Source organism: Micromys minutus (genome assembly GCF_963924665.1).
Source record: "Micromys minutus genome assembly, chromosome: 32".
In the NCBI taxonomy this organism is placed as follows: domain Eukaryota; kingdom Metazoa; phylum Chordata; class Mammalia; order Rodentia; family Muridae; genus Micromys; species Micromys minutus.
The window spans coordinates 21,276,507-21,299,645 of NC_137967.1; the positions used below are offsets into that span (position 1 = coordinate 21,276,507).

The following is a 23,139-nucleotide window of genomic DNA, read 5'->3' on the forward strand; positions in this document are numbered from 1 at the left end:
GCCTTCCGTCATTGTTTGTCTAGGCACATAACCCAGGAGTCTTGGCATCGTCAGTCATCAGGAAGTGCTGGTGGAAGAAATACCTTCTACAACAGAAGCAAGATTGCTGCCCACACCTCAGGCTCTGCTCACAGTTTCTTTCATATCCTGGTCACGGATGGCTGTAGTCTCTGTATCCATGTGTGCTGAAGAGAGCCACAGCTCTGCCAGAGAAGTAAGTGCGGCCTGTAGAGAGGAGAAATAGTTTTCATGTAGGCTTCCTTGTATTTCAAGTTCCCTGGGGTCCCATTTGAAGAAATGTTTTGTTTTTAAAACCCTGCTTAGTTATGCAGCATGATCTTTTCTTGTACTATTTAAATCCACAGCTCATTTTACCATAAAAAATAATGTGTGTGTTATTTTAAACCTGTTACTTAGTAAACTAGTCAATAATAGCTAAATAAAATGTAGTCAGGTATGTTGGCACATACCTTTAATTCTGGCATTGAAGAGGTTGAGGGAGGAGGATGACTGAATTTGAGGCTAGTCTGAGCTACATAAGTTCTGGGCCACCCAGGCTGGCTACATGGTAAGACCCTGGCTTCTCCTACTCCAGTCTTCAAGTTTCAGTCTTTGTTGCCTCTAGTTAGATATGTCTAAAACAAACAAACAAACAAACAAACAAACCAAAGCAAAACAAAAAACAAACAAACCAAAAACTGAAACAGATTCAAAGAGAATTCTGTGGGGCCGTATCTCTGATGCATGGGTCTATATGTTGCTCTTGGGCTGTATCCTGAATTTGGTTTTGTTTATTTTCTGCAGAAAGTGGATCTGTAGCTTTCATCAGATTTTCAAAGGAATTCATGACCCAAAAAGCTTACTACCATTGGTTCTAAGCAATGCTGAGCCCTCGCCTTGTTTTGTCTCTTCCGTTGAGATTGTAAGAGAGAAAATGACTAAATTGTTCTTTTTGAAAGTTTGTTAATTTGGTTCTAAAACCTTTGTCTCTTCTTTGATTGTTTACTAAATATGTTTTCATATTTGAAATAATCTTGCTTTTCAAGCCCAGGTACTCATTCATTCATCTTCTGTTTTATCCTTCCTAGTAATCCGTAGTGTCAGCTTGTGTTTGGTGGGCTTTAGGGTCCAAACACTTGCTCACTATCCTTGGCCAGACTTCTCTTTGCTCTGTGTGAAGTGATGATGCAGCTATTGCTCTGCAGGCTTCTCGGTGTGGGATCTGTTTTGTTGTTGGAGTGCTTTCTCTGAGCAGCCTCACTTAAACCAGCGTGGCTGCTGTTCTGGTGCTGGGGCAGCAGAGACTGCAGGATCTCAGGTGCTCACTGGCTGGCTAGTCTATGTAAATTGGTGAGCTCCAGCTTCAGTGAGAAGCCCTGTCTCTAAGGTGGAGAACAGTTGAGATAGACATTTGTTAATGTCCTTTGGCTGGCACTCAGGCCACCACTCTCAAACCCCCCCCCCCCCCGTCAGTGTATGCACACTTGACCACAGGTATTAAAAATTTTTTTACTGAGCCACTGAGGAAAGAATAATGTGCTTAAAGAGAATGGGAAAGTGAATATAGTTAAAAACAGTGGCTTAGAATATTTTTGTATTTGGGTCTTTTTTTTCTTACATAATGTGGCCAGGATGAAGGTTCCTGATTCAGGGTTCCTGAAATTTTTTGTGTAAATGCAAATTTGGATCAGATTGTTTAAACAGGTATCAGATTGTTTAAACTGGTATCAGGTTGTCTAAACTGGTATCAGGTTGTCTAAGGGCTCTTTGACTACTATAAGATTAAGAATTGGTTAAGAGCCAGGTGGTAGTGACGAAGGCCTTTAATCCCAGCACTTCAGGAAGAGTTCAAGTCCAGCCTGGTCTAAAGAGTGAGTTCAAAAAAAAAAAAAAAAAAAAAAAAAAAAGGCAAAATAACAAAAAAGGGGTTGGGGATTTAGCTCAGTGGTAGTGCGCTTGCCTAGCAAGCTCGAGGCCCTGGGTTCGGTCCTCAGCTCTGGAAAAAAAAAAAAAAAAGACAAAGAGTGAGTTGTAGAACAGCCAGGACTACACAGGAAAACCCTGTCTTGAAAAATCAAAACACAAAACTAACTAACCAAAGAACAAATGGGTCTGGAGAGATGGCTCCGAAGTTAAGGACACCTGTTCTTTCAGAGGGCCTGGGTTTGATTTCTAGCAGCCACTTGGTAGCTCACAGCCATCCATCCGTAACTCTTTAAGAATTAGCTCATCTGGCTTTTGCATAGAGTACAGCTATAGTGTACCTTTCACCCTGAAGTTGTTTGTTTTAATGCAGTGTTACTAGAGAACAAAAAAAGAGAATTTAAAAGAACATATTGAAGACACAAACTTTGAAAAGTTTCATATGCTCTCTTCTTGTTTGGTCTGTGGAAGGTGTCAGTGAGAGAAGTGGGAAGGAGAGGCTGTCAGGAGGAAATGAGGAACTTTCTGAAGATTTCCCTTGCTAGCTCCTCCAGCTGGGAATTCCCTCAGAACTTTCCAGCTACATTGGATTTCTTGCTTTCAACTCACTGCTTTTAGACTATGTCAGCTTATGAGTCGCCTCACTCAGAGCGTCCTTTCTGACATGGAGTTGGCACTAGTAGAAGGTTTTGGAACTTCATTGAATGAAAAGGAATGCTGCATATAAAAGGAACAGAGTACTTTAAGAGTCAAAGTGACTGAAAATACAAAAGATTATCTGGCACCCATTTGAACTCTGAAGAGAGCTTGGGAAACCTGTTAAGATTGGAGTATAGTGTGTAGACAGTAGAAGGGCCCTGGCTAGAGCATGTCCCTTCTGGACTGGGGTTACTTTCAAGAATTTGGGCTTAGGTGCTGCTCCTAGCTGCTCCTGTACCACCAGGCTGCACTGTGACATGAGCCTGCATAGCACCCCAGTCAGGATGCATGGCTGCTGTTCAGTGCATAGCTTGGATCAAGTCATGTTTTCCAGACCTGAAACTTTGCAGTTTGGATTTGGTGAACTGGAGAAGGGACTCCAGCCCTACTTTGAGTCATTTAAAGAGCTTGTGAGGAAACACTTAAAGATAAAAGGTATGCTTCCATGTTAATTATAAATGCTTCTCTTGTCTTTGTCCATAATTTCATCAGGTGAAGGTTGTTTGAAGTTGGATAGAAGCTTAATGCCAGTAGAGCATGAGCTGAGGGTGTCAGAGTCTGGACAGAGTTGAGGACTTAGATCCTTACTAGTAAGTGAGTTCCTTGACTGACTTGGTGTAGAATTGTAATACCATTTTCACCATGCATAAGCAATTTGAGAGGAGTGTGTTCACTTAGGAAAAGTTTGGAGGACTTTTTTACTAGGTTATTTTTCCCTTTCTGTGTTTTTCTCCTGTTTAAGATAATGGGCTGATTCTGTTGTTACTAAGTAGTTGAGTTGATGAAGACTGCATCTTAGGGAAAAGCAGACTTAGTACTCTGGAGCTTTGATTTTTTTTTTTTTTAACCAGATATCCAGGTTGTCCTCTATGTAGTTCAATTTTCTTTTATTAGACTAATTTTTTTTTTAATTAGCTGAAAAATGATTGATTTTTGTTGGTGCTGGGGATAGAATCCAGGGCCTTGGGCATGCCTGGTAGGTGGGCCATGAGTGATCCTCTCAGCCAAGGATGAGTCATCTTTAAGCACTGCTCTTTAGATTAGGGTTGTCCTTGACTCTGAAAACAAAGCCCAAGTGATGCAATTAGGGTGTAATCTGTTGCCTGTGAATTTTAGGGAAAACTTTATGTACATTCAACACGAAAGCTTGAAGATGCAATGACCTTCCTTCCTTCTTTAGCTTTAGACCTCTACTGATGACCTTGAACCTCCTCTCTCTATCACTCAAACATTAAAATGCAGGCATGTACCACCATTCTGTCAATTAAGTTACATCCCTAACCCTCATGGCTTCCTATAAAGAGAGATTCCAAGGAAGGCTTTTGTACATGGAGCCCTGCTGCAAGATTTGTTAAGTAGAAAAAAAAAAAAAAAAAAAAAAAAAAGCCAAGCACTGACACAATTGTATTTGTATACATTTATGCAAAAATGTTTAAAATTTTTTATCTTTGTTTTTTAAAATAAAGTTTAAAAAAAAAAAGATTTGTTAAGTAGCTCTGACTTATGAGTAAAACCGCCCATTTGATATATATACTCTGAATATAAATATATATACATATATCCTCTGAACCTTTAAATGGAATGACCTTTACTTGCACTGTGGTCCTGTTCTAACAAGGACTTCTCTGGCCAACAGCCAGACCCTTGCTCCTGCTGTCCCCTGTTGAGTGTCTTATTTTGCTGTTTCCTGAGCAGCTGTTTTCCAGAGCAAGGTAATTGAAAGAGACTTATACCTCCTCTTTTCTTTTTACCATAGTACTTTCATTTCTTTAAATTCAAGGCTGGTTCTCTTCTAGTACTTAATTACATCACTCTTCTTATGAGGGGCCAAACTCCTTGATGTTCACAGTAACACTGTAAAGTGGTACTTTTTCTGGAGCTTTTGATGTTATCTCTAAAATAGTACTATTATGTAATCAGGTTTTAGGAGGGTTAGTGATTTTTTTAAAAAGAGATATTCCTTTATCTTCTAAAAAAGAGGTGTTAATAAAACTGACTTTTTTCCCCAGTAGGATAAGGAAAACTGAGGATAAATTAAGGGCAAAACCATTATGGTCCTACCCCTTTAATGGTTTGAAAAGTGGAGAATGGGGCTTCTTCACAGCCATAACCCTCAGATAACTGAAATGATACTAACTAAAATTTTGTTTGTTTGTTTGTTTGTTTATCTGTCTCCAGACACACCAGGAGAGGGCATCATATCTCTTTAAAGATGGTTGTGAGCCACCATGTGGTTGCTGAGAATTGAACTTAGGACCTCTGGAAGAGCAGTCAGTGCTCTTAACCACTGAGCCATCTTTTCAGTCCATTTAGTAATATTTTGAGAAGCGTAAAGTACATTGTGGGGAGCAGGTTATTAGAATTGTGGGTCTAGGCAGATAAGACCCTGTTTCCCATAGTAGAGAGCTTTGCTGACTGACCAAAGCCTTTCATGTTTACAGAAAGCCGTGGTGCTTTCCTCAATTCATCTGTGGAATAGAGCAAGAGTGTGTTAAACCTGTATGTGTTTCAGAGGCCTACAGCTCTGGCCCTACTAAGTGTACTCAGCACAGCAATCAGGAATGAGGCACTTAGTACCTTTAAGATGGTTTTGTTCTCTGTCAGTGAGGATGATGGTGGTGCCTGCTTTGTTGGCTATGTGAGCATGCTATAAAGTCACAGGTGCTCAAGCTACAGCATATCGTAGCCCTTTTTATTTGGTGCTGCATCTGACTTATGTTGAAGTCAGTTCTGAGACAGTTTGTGTTCTTTTTCTTGTCCATTTCTGGTTGCGGTAGTGTTTCCTGTGGTTCTTTGTTAGAGGTGATGATAGAGCTGCTATGTTGTTTGTCTACTGGGAATTATTGTCAGTGAATAAATATGAAACTGGGCGTAGCAGTGCATGCTTGTGGCTCCTCATCTGTACAGACACTTGATTTAGTTGCAGAGACACTTATATTGGCTTCTATTTTGAATGAATGTCTAGATCACGGTGACAATGTACTCTGATACCCTCAGTGCTTGGGAGGTTGAGGCAGAATTTGAAGCCAGTCTGGACTACGTAGCAAGTACCAGGCCAGCCAGGGCTACAGATGAAGGTTCTGACTCAGAAAACAAAGTAAGAACAAAGGAACTATGCCAACACCCATAACTGGTGTCCTACTTACTTGGAAATTAGCAAGAGGTAAGCATGGTGTTCTCTAAGGTGTCCTATCTATGATGCATTTCTTTCTCGTGAAAAATTCGGTCAGCAAGTGTCTGCAGGTGTCTAATGATGGGCCTTCAGTGTGAGGTTAGTAGTTTCAAATTTTGTGGCTAGTTTGTTGGTGTTCTGTTTTTTGTTTTGAATTTTATGTGTATGGTTATTTTTATGCATTTAATGTCTGTTTACCATCTGTACACCTCGTGCCCCTGAAGGCCCAGAAGAAGGCATCAGATCCCCTAGAACTGGAATTTCAGATGGCCGTGAGCCATTATGTAAGTGCTCGGAACTGAACTTAGGTCCTCTGGAAGAGTCGCTAATGCCCTCAGTCATTGAGCCATCTCTCTGGCTCAAATTACTGGTTTCTATTTGGCCTCCCCCACCCCTCTCTTAAAAACCTCTAGAAGCTTAATCTTGGTTTACTATAATACCTGAAAGTGAATTTGGAGTAAGGCTTAAGGACACCTGTGTGATCTCTGAGGCAGGTCATAAAACAGACTTTCAGGATCTGTTTCAGATCCACTCAGCTCTCAGTCCTTCCTGAGACAGCGGCAGTTTGCTGGAATGCAGTTTCAGACTAGCTCTTCAGCGAGAAATCGCAGGCTCTTAGGAATGAAGAGATAGCCTTCACAGGAGACTTCAGCAAGGAAGGGTGTGTAGCCATCAACCCAACCACCCCGGCCATGGTCCCTCACAGGGCTCAACACAAGAAAGTTGTTGGGAGTATTTTCAAACTGAATTCATACAGACTAGTGTGTAAGCTAAGTATAGAGTGACTCTCGTTCTAAGAAACAGTTGGAATGTGGACACATTTGGTGAGTGAAAGAGTTTGGAGTATTCTTTACTGAGTGCTGTGGATGAGATGTCTTCAAAATGTTTTAAAACAGTTGCCAGGCAGGCAACTTTACAAATACCTAAGAAGTACTTGCTGAGAGCCAGGGTGGATAGAGAGTGGTGTGTGTACACCGTGATGCCAGCACTTAGGAAGGGGAACCATGAAGATCAAAAGTGCCAGCCTGAGCTACCTGGGAAATTTATAAAAAAAGAAAAAAGTAAAAGACCTGACACCTTGCCTGTGCTGAGTGAGACATGGGAGGAAACGTGCCCTCCTCCTTGTCTACAGACGCTTGATTTAGCCCTGGAGCTGCCGTCCATTCTTGTACTCAGCTATATTTGGGAAGCTGAGGGAAGTGAACTGAGAGTTTACAGGGAGGCCCTGTCACAAAATAACAAAAAGAGCAGCTAAACCTAGGCTTTTATATTAATTTATTTGTTTGTGGGGGTTAGGATAGTGCCACAGCACATGTGGAGGTCAGAGAACAACTTCCTGGAGTTAGTTCTCTGGTCCTGTGGATGGAACTCAGGTCATCAGCCTTTTCGAGGAACACCTTCACCCACTGAGCCTTCTCACCATCGCTAACCCAGCAACTTAATGGCTAAATTCAGGCCTTCATTGGAATATTCCTAGAGAGATTTTCTGCAGTTGATTTCTGGGATACCCAAAGTAATCATCGTTCAAAACTATATTTTGTACTTTTACATTTAATTCTACTACTTAGTAGTATTTCTTCATCATCATCATTATCATCATCATCATCATCATCATCATCATCATCATCATCATCATCATCATTATTATTATTTATTGAGACAGGGTTTCTTTAGGTAGCCCTGGCTATCCTGGTACTGGCTTTATAGACTAGGGTGACCTTGAATTCAGAGAGGCATATACCATCATACCCAGTAGCTGTTCTTATTTTAATTTCTTTTTATTATTGGATATATTTTATTTACATTTCAAATGTTATCCCCTTTCCGGGTTTCCCCTCCATATCCGCTATTCCATTCCCCCTCCCCCTGCTTCTATGAGACTGCTCTTCCTCCTGCCTCCCCACCCTGACATTCCCCTACACTGGGGCATCAAGCCTTGTCAGGACCAAGGGCTTTTCCTCCCATTGATGCTCAACAAGGCCATCCTCTGCTACCTGTGCAGCTGGAGCCATGGGTCCATCCATGTGTGCTCTTTGGATGGTGGTTTAATCCCTGGGAGCTCTGGTTGGTTGATATTGTTGTTCTTATGGGGTTGCAAACTCTTTCAGCTCCTTCAGTCCTTTCTCTAACTCCATTGGGGACCCTGTTCTCAGTTCAGTGGTTGGTTGTGAGCATCCACCTCTGTTTTTGTCTCATTTCTTTATTCTTATCTCTCATCCTCATTGTCCAAACAGGAAAGTAGAAACAGCTATAGGTAATATGGACATAAAAGTATACACACACACACACACACACACACACTGTACAAGTGCAGGAACCTGCTGTCATGCTCACAGTCAGTTTGCTGCGGCTGGGTCCTGTGTTGAGCACTTGCCTACATTCTACCACTTCTCACTGTCCTTACTGCTGGAGAGGACCAGCTATGTAGTCATCCCCTTGCCGTCAGTTTCCATCAGCCATTGGCAGAACCTAATTGGAGTCAAGTGGGAGAGGAATATAGGAAATGTAATTTGTAGGCGTCCAGTTTTAGCCTCTACTATACAACAGGTGTGGCTTATTGAATACTGTGGGTTAGTGGTTCTCAACCTGTGGGTTGTGACCCCTTTGGCAAACCTCAAAAATATTTGCATTATGAATCATAACAGTAGCAAAATTACAGTTATGAAGTAGCAACAAAAATAATTTTATGGTTGGAAGTCACCACAACATGAAGAACTGTATTAAAGGGTCACTGCATTTAGGAAGGTTGGGGACCGCTGCTGTAGGTGCTTTGGGTGGTGACTATTGTGTGGTGGGGATGGGCAAGGGAAGTCATTACTTATGCTGAGGACGGACTTTGCAACTGTGGAGCAGAGGTGCAGTGACGTTCAAGGAGTCGGCAGGGATGGAAGCAGAACCTCACAGCAGTGCAGGGAGCAGCAACTTAGTGGCCTGTAAAGGATAATTGGAATAAGGTTGGGAGGAACACTTGGGACGGGATAGTCGGTAGGTTGGACATTAATGCCCTGACCTAGGCAAACTAGGAGGGAGCATTACTGTAGGATGATGAGCTTTGAAGTGAGAGACAACTGGTAATGGAGCTGAAGAAAATTACCAGTTACAGGTTTTTAACTGATCAGCTGTAGAATGAGACAAGTGAGTAGCATAGATAATAATGAGGAAATATTGTTTCCTGTTTTTCTATGCAAGCTGAAAAAAATTTCGTTAAACAAAACACACCTGGGCCTTTAATTCTACCACCTGAGACGGAACCTGGTCTATATAGCATATCCCAAGGTCCCAAGACAGCCAGGACTGATTTAAGAGACTCTTATTTCCAAAAGCAAAAGCAAACAAACTCTGAAGATGGTGCACGCCTTTAATTCCAGCACTCTGGAGGCAGAGGCAGGCAGTGTGAGTCTGAGGCCAGCCTTGTCTACAGAGCCAGTTCCAGGACAGCCAAGGCTACATAGAGAGACCCTGTTTCAAACAAAACCAAACAAACCGGGATGGTCTTGTGTAGCCCAGGTTGCATTTGAACTTTCGATCCTCCTGCCTCCATCTCCCAAAGTACTGGAGATACTGTTTTTGGTTTGGTCTTTTGAGCTGGGGTTAAACCTTACACATGCTAGGCATATATTCTGTCGAGCCATGTTCCTGCCCATTTTGTTTTATTTTATTTTATTTTTTTAGATATAAACTCATCCCATTGAGCAGATATTTACTGAGCCAGGTGCTGTGTACCATGCTGAGGCTAAATGGGAACTAGCTGTCTCTCTCACTTGCTGAAGCTCTTACCCTGTTTGGTACAGCTTATCTGAGTTAGGTTATTTTGTATTGTCCATTTCTCTTTGCTAAGCTCTGGGCTTCCTAACGGCAGACATTCTAAGCTTATTGCTGGTGTCAGTGTCTAATGTTGTGCTGGCACTATTGGGTGTGCTTTATGCTAATCTTACCGAGTGGTTGAGTGGATGGCTGACATAACAAGTGCATCCTGGGAACCAAAGGGAAGGCCGTAGTAGCTGAAGTCTTAGAAGGAAAAGGTGGATGTGAGACCACGTAGGCCACTGTCTAACAGTTTGGGATTTGGGTTTAAGTCTAAGTGGGAAGCTGAGAGCAAGGTATTGACAAGAGGAGATCTGTTTTTTAAAAGTAACCTGTTCCTTTAGGGAGTTTGGTCTCTAGAGAGCAAGAACACAGAGTAGGCACCGGAGGGAACATGTGAGGTTACAGGATTCTGGTCAGCTCCCTTAAAGCAAGTGTATTGTCCTTCCTAGATGTTGACGATGAAGTGTTCATCCCTAGTGAAGGGACTGATGGCTATCAGGCTGATTATAATAGTATGCATTTAGGTTTTTATTAGGTTAGCCTGAGATATCTAAACACCACTGTCCACAAATCTTGCTGACGGGAGAGCTGGCAGGGTAGCTTGGCTGTGAAATGCCATTTGACTGGTTTTTATCTGTGTGTGCTTTCCCTCCCCAGAGCAGGATTTGATGACCCAGCAAGCAGCAGTCCGGGTCTTGTTGGCTACTTGCCAAGTACTCTTCCATGACAGTGTTAATATTACCTTGCTCAGAATTCTGTTTCTCACTCACAGTGAATGGCTTTTTTGGTGTGTTTGTTTGTTGGTCTCAAGACAGGGTTTCTTTCTCTATGTGGTCTTGGCTGTCCTGGAACTCACTTTGTAGACTAGGCTGGCCTCAGAGATCCTCTTGTCTCTGCCTCCTGAGTCCTGGGATCAAAGGTGTGTACCACTAGCCCATGGCCCCTGAATGGCTTTTTAAAGTCCATTTTTGCATTGTTTGTTTGTTTGTTTGAGACAGGGTCTGGCTATGCAGACAGACCAGACTCAGACTTAAACTTGGACTAAGAGAGTACCACCTGCCTCTTCCTCCCAGGTGCTGGCATTGAAGGTATGTATATACAACCACATTCGACATGACTCTGCCTTGTTTTTTTCAAAGCCTTTTCTAATGGCTTTGACTTTCCAAGTTCAGTAGCCTGTGATAGGAATATTTTGTCTCCTGACATGTTAGTCGGCAAAGTAATAGAGGCAGTCCTTTGTGAAGGTCACTTTGAAAGAGTACTAGTTGAGCCCTTAACATTCTTGACATTCTTACAGAGTGGCACAGGTTTATAGATGTTTTATGAAGTTCTAAAAATCAAATGACCTGTAGTTAGGAGCTAGCAGATATAAAGCTCTGGCTGCAGACAGCAGTAGGGTGTGCACCTGTAGAGAGACTGAGGGTTCTGTGTAAGGGGTAGTGCAGAAGGCCAGGTCACTTACAGGCCAGCAGCTTTCTGTTGTCTTTCTCTGTACATCTACTAGTGTGAATGGGGACTTACATCGTTTGAGCCTAGTTGACTTTTTGTGGGGGCCTGACATAGCTTTTGGCTCTCATAAATCAACCAAGTTGAGTTCTTGTTAATAAGAAAAATAGGAGTTGAGTAGCTCAAGTTTTTTTTTGAACTCATAATCTTGGTGGGGTGTGTTTTGTCTCCATTTTTTAAATGGTCCACTATGTATGTGCCTGGGTTTGGAGGACAGAGAAGATGAGATGTTATCCTTTGTTGCTCTCTGCTTTACTCCCTGTCATGTGCCAAGAATACACACCCTACCAATGCACAGCACACTGGAGGTACAAGTGTACAAGATCACGCCTGACTAGGTTTGTTTTAGGAGTGGGGGTTGCTTGTTTGTTTGATTGGTTCGTTCTTGAGACAGGTTTTTCTGTGTAGTCCTGGCTTTCCTGGAACTCTTTCTGAAGACCAGGCTGGCCTCGAACTCATGGAGATCTGCCTGCCTCTGCCTCCCTAGTGCTGGAATTAAAGGCGTGCACTAGCATAGCCTGGCTCACACCTGGCGCTTTTGTGGGTGCTGGGGATCTGAATCAGGTACTAAGTGTTCTTACCCATTGAGCCATCTCCCCAGCCTACAGATTGACAAATTACAACAAATAACCCTTCCCCTGAACAAGCAGACATCTTGTTCTGTTTATTGTATGTGATTCTTCTCTGGACAGAAGTGGTTTTCTGTTTAGCTGAATGTAATCTATCTTTCATAAAGATTGCAAAAGGGTTAATGTGTCTGTTGTGGCATCTTGGTATGGACAAGTTGTATTCCATACCTTGCTAGTGAAGGTTAACAACAGGAAGGCTTGTCAGGTTATAGGTGGCATTTTAAACCCAAGACAGGCTTGCATGGAGGCTTTCCCAAGAAGCAATAGAAATAGATGGATCCAGACAAAGGCAGAGTTGAGGTTTGAGAAGGAAGGTACAAGTAGTCAGGAGTTGTGGGCCCCAAATCTTCCTTGAATGTCACGGACTGCAAGAAATCACATTAGCCATGCTACCTGTCGTCTCGTAAATTTAACATCACAGCTACAGTGACTGACTGCTCTTCAGGGTCCTGTGTCACAGGGCAAGGCATAAGGTCAAAAGGGAAGCTCTGGATTTGTTGACAGTGGCAGTACAGTGTCTTTCGTGCAGTTCCGAAAGGTATACGTGTTCTTGGTAATTGGACCAGGAGAGGAGGAGGTATTCTGAAGGTCAGCCAAATGCATGGGGTCAAGGTGATTTCCTCCTTTAGGTAGGTCAGCTGTTGCTTCCTAAGAGTGGGCTGGGCCTGTTTTCCTTCTTAGTCCCAGGGCTGCAGCAGTGATAAGATGTGACTCACTGATCTTCAAAAAATTACAGGCCAAGCACTTTCTAAGGAATGGTGTCTGATAAGGAGGAACAAGTTACTATTCTTGTCTGTTATCTGAAGGGAATCAGGAAGCTAGCATTATATAGGAAAGTTTGTTTACTAGATTCCTCATAGGAACACTACTGTTTTCTTATGTTTGGATTTTCCAACAAGACATATTTTATAGTTTAAAGTTGCACTTGAAGTGTTGAAGGGTGAACAGGTGCTGTATGAAACAAACAGGCAGGCTCATAATATCTGCCTATGGTAGAGACAGCTTGTTGCTGTATATCAGTGGTGCTGGCCGGCTTCGAACTCAGGATCCTGCTATCTTATCTGCATTAGCCTCCCTCAGTTTCAGCAAGTGTCCTCCCCCTGCCCCACCTCACCCTTCACTTCCCAGTCATTCTGCTTCTAGGATTTTGGTTAACCTCTCCCACACTGGCTGGGCACAGGATGGCCCCAGGTCTGAGGTGACTTCTGGGAATGCCTCTTCTCCTGGTCAACTTCCAGGTCTTACTGGTTGCCAGCCCTCTCTGCCATGTGGGGATTTTCAGTGAGAGGCTGCAGACTGTTCTTCAGCGGTCCTCTTTAGTTAATCTTGAGAAGAATCTTAGGAATCTCTGATCAACCCAGTTTCTTCAGATTTTGCTTCTTATTTTTCTGCCCTTTACCCTCAGCCCACTCCCTTGACAGAGAGCCACAGGGTCATTGATTTAAGTATGGGAAGGAAATTACGGCCTTGAGCACAGGCTGAAAGAATCTGGCTCCCAGCACTTCCTGTGAGCCACCACTAAATTACATAGCTGAAACCCAACAAGGCTTTTCAAAGGAGTGTCCCACACCGCCACTGTGTCAGTGATCCCACCGAAGACAGTTGTTTGTGCACAGCACTTGTTAAAAGCAGGTTGGACTTGGTCTTTACATGGGAAGCGGGTTCCCATGAGGGTGAAAGGGCAGGATGGCGATAGGGAGGGAGCAGGAAGATGCCCTTCTTCACTCTAGGTCTGCCCTGCTGTGCTTGTGTAAGCACACTCAGAAGCCTTGGCTCCTTAGAGAATGGAGGCTGGCACCCCTGTGTACCAGGACCCTGGCTAAACTGCTATTTCCTCCTGTCTCAGTTTCACTTGTCTGATTGGCTTCCAGGAGAAGAAAGAGGGGGAAGAATTTGAGGGGATCGTGGCAACTTGTTTGACTCCTACCTTTAGACAGTCTTGGGAATTAGACTGCTAGATGTCTGAGTATTTAGTGTTTTGCTTTAAAAAGCAAAATCATAGAACCTTAGGAGCGTGCGTGCATGTGTCTCGAGGCAGGGTCTGCAGGAGTCTAGACCGGCCTCTGGGGTTATATGCTGAGGGATGATAACCTTGAGTTTTTTTTTCCTCCTGGAGTCTAGGATTATAGATGTAGGATACTATGTCCAGACAGTTTATTTAGAGTTGAATCCAGGGTTTAGTGCATACTAGGCAAGCACTCTGCCAAATGAACTATATCCCCAGCCCCTTTCCTCCTTCCTTCCCATCCATCCATCAGTCTGGCTATGTATCCCAAGTGCTAAGTGTTAGAGTTACAGACAGATGTGTACCACAGTGCCTGGATCTTGGTATGAAGTCCAGGTTGTCCTGGAACTCACATAGTTCTACTTGCCCCATCCCCAGAGTGCTAGGATTAAAGGTGTATACCACCAAAACTGGCAACATTTTAAAAAATGTGGAATCCCAGCATGAAAGCAGACTAAGCTAGAATGTTCTCTTGAGGTTGAGAGTCCCGGTGTGCCACCTCTTGAGCCTGAAGTTACATCCTTGGCTCCTCAAAGCATAGCTTCTGCACTTGCAGCAGTGAGGATTAGTGTTACCTGTTTGCCATGACCCTAGCATGTCCTGGAGGACAAGGGTCAAGAATATGATGAATTGGCCTATTAGAGTCCCAGATGTGCTTGCTAGCTGTGTAAACTTTGTTTGCATGTCTTCTAGAAAATGATATAAAAATGTATAAAGCTTACACAGTCTGAAGGCATGTTTCTGTGTCCTGGCTCAGAGAAGGACCCAAAATGGGCTTTTTACATTGTGAAAGATAATATACCTAAGTAGTAGCATCCTATCCTGTCCCATCCCGTCCCTCCATCCGTTGTCTTTCCCCTTCCCCAGAGTGGCGGGGCGGGGGAGGCACATTCCTTGGTGCATGTGTGGCAGAGTTGGCTGTTTCCATCATTTGAGTTCTAGGAATGGAACTCAGATCGCTAGGCCCAGCAGTAGGTGTCAATCCAGCTGACCCAGTGTCTTTCTGTTCTTGCCAATAATAAAAGAACTTCCTTTTCTCAGACAGTCCAGTTTATTTGGGGCTGGAATTGCAGCTCAGATTGTACATTGTGTGTCTAGTATGCATCAATAAAGGCACAGTGGAATATACTTGTAAACCCCAGAACTCAGGAAGATCAGCTGTTTCCTCCTCAGTCTCCAGTTGGCCATCATGGTATATAAGACCTTGCCTTAAACGAGGGGGGGCGGGGAACCAATAGAAAATTTAGCTTTTAAAAATGCAGTCTTCTGCAAAAGAACAAAGAGCAAAGCCCCTGTTTAGCTGATTTTGAGATAAGATTAGGCCTAAGGCACAGTTTGTGAAGATTCCAGTCATTTGTTCATCTCTTTTACCACAGTTGTGTGAGTTTTGTTTTGTTTCATTTTGTTTAGTTCATGATGCTGTTTTTAACTTCATTTTAAACAAGACAGGCATATATATAATTTTGGGGCTCAAAAAATAGCCAAGGTGAATGTGAGTATTGGTTTTACCTGTGTAAACGTAAACTGTTCTCGATTAAAGTTTACTGGGTGTAGAAGTAAACTTTGTTCTGGCCTCTGATATTGCCCTTACTCCTTCAGTTCAGGCATATTAGGAAGTAAAAGCCAAGCCCTCCACCCCCAAAGGTTGTGCATTGGGTGTAAGTTACATTACTTGCACAATAGCCCACTTTAGGACTGGCAAATTATGGAATAATGCAAATGAATAGTGAGGACTAATTAGAAATAATGGGCCGAAATCCTAATTGTCAGGTTGGAATGCTGTCAGGGGAATAGCAAGGCCTACTGCTGGACTTAAAATGAGGCTAACATCTTCTTTCCAGATAACAGCAAAGTGTATGTTTCTGCACTGTGCACAGTCTTCTTGTATATTCAGAAACACGAAGAATATTCATTGTGTTTTTTTTGTCGGGGTCTCCAAGACTCAGGTTATCCTTGAACTTGAGATCATTTTGCCTCTTCCCCCAAATGCTGGAGTAAAGAATCTTTTTCCAAAAAGAGCTTTGTCCTGCCAAGAAATTAAAAAACCAAAAAATGAAAAACCTTACTAGATTTTTAAGTGTTTAAAAGCAAATGAATGATGAGGGTTGACAAGGTGTTTGCCACCAAGCTTGATGATGTGACTTCAAGCCAGAGAGCCGCATGGTAGAAAGAGATGTCTAACTCCCATAAATTACTTTCCCAACAACACATAGGCATCGTGGTACGTATGCCCCTGCCCCTGGATAAAATTGGTCTTAATGTGAGATAGGATAACGTTTGTTTTTAATTTGGTAAGGATAGCCACGTGCACTGTGCCATGTTACCTTTCATATGTAGTGCTTGTCTAATATGTCCTAAATACTGTTCTTTGTTTTCCTTACAGTATGTCTGAGGAATATGGGAATAAGAAACTCTTCTGGTCCGTGCACATGTGTCCACACAGGCCTTCAATATTGGGCAGTACCTTGTGCCATTCACCCAGCCCTGCTTCCTTAGGAGTAGCATCCTTCCAAGTGGGTAGCTGATTATGTTGTAGCTTCTGGGACTGTTATAGGATGATGTCCAAGCATCACTAGAACCTTAAAGTCATCTCAGTTCCTTAGAGTCAGTCTTAGGGAGAAGAGTGCCTCTTGTTCCTAAGGGTTTCTCTCCATTTTACTCAGGTAGCCCCACCCTGTGTAGACACTCAGGAGTCTCAGAAGTGACTCACCTAGACGTCATGGCTTCTCTGTTATGTCCTTCAGCACAAACAGCTTCTGTCAGTGTCCCACAGCAAGGTAGAGAAAGCTCTCATGTTGAATTTGTGTGGCCCAGAGTTTTTGCTGTAAGCCTCTATCAAGGCTGTGCCTGGGACTGCTGCTTGGGCAGCATGCCTAATTCCAGTTTCACATGTCCACTTAATCCTGCCAGGAAGTGGACTCTACACTTTTGTTTAACAGCTGTGAGGAGGGCGGGGGCAGTGACACAGACTTGCCTAGTAAGATACTCTGTATATCCCATAATCTAGTCAGGTGAAAGATGTGGGGCTAATGTACCTTTAGTACCTTTGTTCCCTCTCCAGCACCAGATGGGGGAGATACTGCTTGCAGCCTGTCAACAGTCTTATGTTCTTGCCATCTAATTACAGTTTCCTTGGGACTTCACTGATGTATCTTATACTACCATAAAGCATCTTGGGAATTTTTCTTTAACAGCTTTTATTGGGGGGAGGGGGTCTCACTGTGTAACTCTGACTGCCTCTCAAAATGTGTAGACTAGGCTGGCCTCAGACCCTTGCTGCCTCCTGGGTCCTGGGATTAGAGCTGTCTGCATTTTTTATACATACAGCAGACCAGCTTTCTGGCAATGTAAACATGTCTCTGAATAATTTTGCTACCTCTACAGACTTCAGTGATTGACTACAGTAAGCACATCTGAATCCATATCTTAGAAGAATGTGTGGTTACACAAGAGTCAAACTTCCTCACTTCCTACTCTTGATTTTCCTTCCCAGTCCACACTTCTGTCAACTAGCATCCGAGGAAGTCAGTCAGTCTCCCTCTCTCCCCTCCCTCCTTCTCTCCCTCCCTCATTTATCTATCTATATCTATCTGTCTGTCTATGTATCTATAGCTTTATTTTCTGTATATGAGTGTTTTGCTTACATGTATGTGTACACACACACATACCATGAATATGACATATCCATAGAGGTCGTCAGAAGAGGTCATCAGATTTCTTAGAACTGATCATTGGTGGATCATTGTGATCCACCACAAGGGTGCTAGGAACCATTACTCAGGTCCTCTGCAAAAACAATACGTAGGTGCTCTTAATCACTGAGACAATCTCTCAAGTATCCTCCCTGCCCCCCTTTTTAAGCAAAGCAAATAGCTTTATTAGGGAAAAGTGAGAGGAGAATAAACTTCTGAGAGGGAAAGGGGAACGGGGGAAGAATATTCTTTTTGTGTTTTGAGACAGGATGTTATGTACCTGGGCTGGCCTCAATATATAGCCCAAGATGACCTTGAACTCTTGACCTGTGTCCACTGTGCAAGAGCTGTCATATACCTCCATGTCTGACTCAGCAAATCTGTGATGACCCCCAATTCTGAGAATACAGGGATAAATATAAACTTTTTTCTCACTATACTCTGACACCTCAACTCTAACATCAGAAATGTAGAAGATCTTCCCCACCTCTCTATCCAACCCCCTTATTCCACCACCCTCCATCTAACAAATACCAGTGGGTCCCTCAGACTCAATGCATCCCTAATACTATGTCCCCAGGGATCATGTCACCTCTCGGGTTTAGGGCTTAGTCCATCAAGATTCTTCCCCCCACTTCCCATGTAAGTCCTGGTGTTCTATTTTACTGAACTCTGATTGTACACCAGTCTACCCACAGCCTCTTTCTTGGTTAATTTGCTAGTGTCATCCACAAAGCTCAGGGAAGCACTGTTGATGTAACAAAACATGCAGATGAGGTGTGGAAAGGGCGGGGTGAATTGGAAAGGATGCAGAGTGGCCACATGCCTGTCCTTGAGCTTCGGTGTTGTCAGCTGTGGAGGTTTTACGGGGCTTCAGTAGATAGGCCTGGTTAATTAGATCATTGACTGTTTGTGGTCAGCTCTATAGAGGCTTGAGCTACTGGACTCACTCCAGTCCTGCCCTGTTCTTTCCGTGAGCTGCCTCCCTTCTAAAGCAAACAGCATGCAAAAGAACCTTTACTACTGTGAAGATTCCAAAGATTTTAGAAGTAAGCCAGGAAACAGGAATAAAATCAGATACATATTTTATAACATAGTAGGCAGGTAGCCCAGAGAGATATAATAAACCAGCTTCTGGTTTTGTCTTTGTTTATTTTTGCCTTATACTTTGAATAAGTATAGAGTTCTGAAGCTGCCTGGTTCCAGCTGCTGAGGATACAGTTTAAGGAAGCGCTTTTGCTGACACAGCCCCCTTCATTGATCGTGGCAATCTGATTCTGTCTTCTGGATAATTTGGCTTTACTGTGTCACTTTACAAGCAGTTTGTACAGTTTGGCTGGCCTCAAAGCTTGAGAATCGTGTTAAGGGTGGAAAATGACTGTCTTTACAAAGTGTGGGCTGGTTGGGGTAAGAGCACCATCTTAGTCAGGGTCTTTTACCAGGACTCAGGAAAACAGATGGAGAGGGGCTGTTGGCACATATTGTGAACAGAGCGTCAGGGTCTTTGGTGGATGATCTTTATAAAACTAACTTTAGGCCACAGTATTTTCAAAACAGACACCTGACTTTCCAGTTCTTGATTGAAGGCCTTGCCATTCCTGATTCTTTGCTAGTTGGGCTTTATAGTCTGCAGAGGGAATAGCATGGCTTCGAGGGTTCATGCACAATAGCCAAAAACAGCCTGTCTGGAGATGGTTTCCAGACCAGACAAGTAACATTTATTGTAGTCTTCCTGCAAATCCAGTGGATCCATTTCAAAGATTCTGTGAATTGGAAGCCCAGCATAGACTCTCTAGTTGTGAGAACCTTTCTTTCCACAGAAGATCTGTACCCTATATGAGAGGTAGCAGCAGCAGGGTCTTTGCTGCCTGCCAGACTCTTTTCTTCCATGGTTTCCACACAACACACACAGATACTATTATTTTAGTTTGAATTGGGTTAAAAGGCAGAATTATAGTTGCTGTGCTCAGGTAGGACTTTGTTTTACATGAGTAATTCATTAGAATATGGGGATTTTTTGGGTAAAGAATTTTTAGGTGGCAATATTACCAGGAGAGATATGAGACTAATGATAAGGCTTAGTTGGGTTTTTGCCTAGTAAAAATGAACCCTTGATTAGCTCTCCATCCATTGGCTGAGGTGACATATGCTTATAATACCGGTAACCCTGGATTGTTTCAAGGTCATTCTCAGCTACGCTGCCACTTTGAAGCCAGTTTGAGACCCTGTCTCAAGAAGTAAAATAACATCAAGGGAGGCAGATGTCATTTAAATTTTTCTTTTTTCAAAACTTTTATTATACATGTTTGAATGTTTTGCATGCGTGTATGTCTGTACACCATGTACGTCTGTGCCTGGTGCCTGCAGAGGTCAGAAGAGAGGAGGGGATCCCCTAAAACTAGGGTTAGAGATAGATGGTTGTGAACTGCCATGTGGGTACTGGAAACTGAACTTAAGTCCTCTTAACTGCGGAGCCGTCTGAAGTCACTGCATCTCCTTACTCAGTACATTGACGCTGCGTTGTCGCTAAGTGCCAGGTTGAGCTGATGGGTAGATGTTTCTCAATTCTGAAGAGTAGAGTGACATAGATTGTTTCTGGGACTCTGCAGGAAGGGGGAAGTTAGTGTAGCAGGGCCACCCAGTGGGGACCTTTCTTCTGTAAGGCACATGTGCTGGGCAAGTGAGTAGAATTAAAGGTGTCACTTAAAATCCCCTTATCATTCTGATTCCCAGAAACAAGGTGTTCTCCACATCTCTCCCAGGTTCAGAAGATGATCACAGCTACTTACTATGCTTGCCTGCTCTGTCTTACGTCGGTAGGTTTCTTGTGTGGATGACGACCTTGGACTGTACTTCTTTCTGTCTTTTCATCTCTAGTTTCTCTCTTCTAAATGAAAAGCAAAAACTACAAATCTTACCTTACTGCCATTACTATGAAAATGAAAGCATTGGGCTTTTAAAAATGTTTTCTAGAGTTAAATTCAGCAGTTCAGTAGAGCAGAGAATAGTGTTCTTTTTGTTTTCTTTTCAACAACTTTAAAAAAATTGTTTCATTATTTGTCAATTTCCATACACTCCATATTATACTTTGATCGTTTTTACCCCATCGTGCACTTGCATTTCTCTCCAAGTCCTGTTTAACCCACCCCCATCTTTTGTTTACTTAGGGTTGTTTGCAGGAGCACAGGTCGGAAATCATTTACTGGAGCATGCGGTACTACTGAAGAAAGTGATTCTTTCCCACCATCTAGTAACTGCTAATAGTTCCTTACCCTCCTGATCTTTTGTCTTTAAGTTTATGTGTGTTTTACCTGCATGTATGTGCGCCTGGGTTCCTTGAAGGCCAGAAGAAAGTGTCAGACCCCCTGGAAGAGTTACAGACCATTTTGAGTTGCTCTATGGGGTCTAGAACTAGAACCCAGGTCCTCTAGAACAGCAGATACTCTTAATCACAGCCATCTTTAAAGCCCCAAGGTTTGTGGGATGTTACTTGTTTCAGACAGTGTCTTCCATAACCCTGCTGCCTGAACTTGCTCTGTAGTTGAATACCTGTTGAACTGCCTGTTGAATACCAGCAGTCCTCCTGACTCTACCATCTAGGAGCTGGGTACTGACTGTCACTGAGGGCTGTTGTTTCAATGGTGTTGAAGTTTGAACCCATGGCCTTTTATGCTAGCATGAGGTGTATTCCCACTTTTTTAATTTTGGAGACAGGGGTCTAAATTGCCTACGCAAGCCTTGAACTTGTGTTTCTGCTTATTCTGGGGTCTGGGGTCTTAGATGTGCACTGTGACACCTGGCTTGTGCTCCCTGCTCACCTTTTTTTTTTCTTCCTTCAAGAGACAGGGAATGTGCCTTGAAGATAGGTATCTTCTGCCTCCTACCTATACGTCTTCTGCTGTCTTTCCTGCAGCTAAATAACAGACGTTTTACTGGCTGATTGTGACTGACACCTCTGAGACACTCAGGAGCCGAGGTCGAAGAGGCTTAGAAGATGCCTTTCCATTGTGCTGCTTACATGTGCTTTTATTTTTTTTTAAAGATTTGTTTGTTTATTTTATGTGAGTACACTGTCCTTATCTTCAGACACACTAGAAGAGGGCTGTAATCCCATTACAGATGGTTGTGAGCCACCATGTGGTTGCTGGGATTTGAACTCAGGACCTCTGGAAGAGCAGTCAGTGCTCTAACCACTGAGCCATCTCTTCAAGCTCTGTGTTTTCATTCTTTACCTGACTGGGATGAAGGAAAGTGACAGTAGCAAGTGATATGTTAGGCTTTTCAAGAGTAACAGCCATGAAGTGATTTCTTCCTAGCCATAGTTGGTGGCATATGGAGGTTTTAGATATTCTCTTATTTGGGCACTATAATTTTGATAATGGATTGAGGTTAGAATTCTGTGTCTTGTGGGTCATTGGAGACCAGAGCGCAGAAGCATGCGCTCCTGTGGGTGGTGGTGGTGGTGGTGGTGGGGACTGTTTATCAGGGAATACACCTTCAGGTACGGCCCCTGGGCAGAAGTAGTCCGTGTACTTTGGGGTCACAGCAGCATTTCTGGTGCTGTCTTGGGACTGGAGCAGCTTCCTACCCTGGGTGAGAGTCAGTGCTGCACATCGCAGACAGTTCTAGACACTGACACGGTCTGCAGAGCACATGGCATGGGTTTTATAGCAGCACAGCACTGTGATAAAGAGCTGAAAACAATCCTGAAGGGCCCTCCTCCCCGAGGCAGTATGAAAGTGCACTGTCTGAATGCTAGGGAGCTACTGGTGGTTGTGAGCCATCATGTGGATGCTAAGAATTGAACTCAGGTCCTCTGCAAGAGCAGAAAGTATTTTAACTGCTGGGTTAGTTTTAAAGATGTGTCTTTCCTCTGTTGCCACTCTCCACTTTGGAAAGGGCTAGTACCAGAAAACACTGGGATGGACATTCTATTTTGTCCCTTAGTTGCCACTTAAGGATCTGTTTCTTACCAGATATAAGTTTGAGGACACTGGGCATCATGAAGTCTTGGAGACTCCTTCCTCGTTCTCTGCTCTCTTTATGGTCTTGTGTTCACTAAGTTTAATGGCTTAAGTTGAATGTGTATGTGGCCAGGCACTTAAAGTTATTTTCTCTAAACTAAGTGTTTGAGACATCTTTAGATTTATAGCCAGCTTTGTTTACTGTGTAATTCAGTCCAATTGAGGAACTAGTAAAACTGCACTATCCAGACATCAAAGCCGAGACTGCAGTTACACCAGGGAACTTATTAGGTTTCTAGCAATTGGAAGTTAGCAGGTGTTCAAAAATTAACTATTTCCATGCCACCCGATTTTCAAATTTTTGTAACATTTTTGGCTGTGAACATAATTTGGAGTTTAAATTATCTGTTGCATTCACACATGGTGGCATATACCAGTCAGAAAGCTAAGCAGGAGTTGGAGTTCAAGGCCAGCCTGGGTTGTACACTGAGACCCTGTCTCAAAATCGCAGCAAACTACATACATATTAGTGGCTGTTCTTTTCATTTCAGCTTTCTGCAGTTAAGACCATCTTGTCATTTGAAAATTATGACTAAGCAAGATGAACAGATGATGGTGCATTTTACTTCAAATTTGATGCGTCTTTTGTTGTTTCATTTTTCTCTGTGGTTTCTGGGAAGGGATGTGTTATTAGACCCACTGTACAGAGAGCTGAGTCATTGATTGCCAGTTGCACACTGTG

The 23,139-nt window shown here is 43.1% G+C and overlaps 1 protein-coding gene across 3 annotated transcripts in view; it reads left to right on the forward strand.

The window, feature by feature from the left end:
- Positions 1–23,139, forward strand: part of ARHGAP35 (Rho GTPase activating protein 35) — a 105,622-nt gene that overhangs the window by 18,405 nt on the left and 64,078 nt on the right. For 2 of the 3 annotated variants that reach the window (XM_080908776.1, XM_080908778.1), the window contains exon 2: positions 24–214. The exons of the other annotated variant lie outside the window; for it this stretch is intronic. The gene's annotated coding sequence lies outside the window, so the exon portion shown is untranslated. The remainder of the gene's footprint in view (positions 1–23; positions 215–23,139) is intronic. 3 annotated transcript variants of the gene reach the window in all.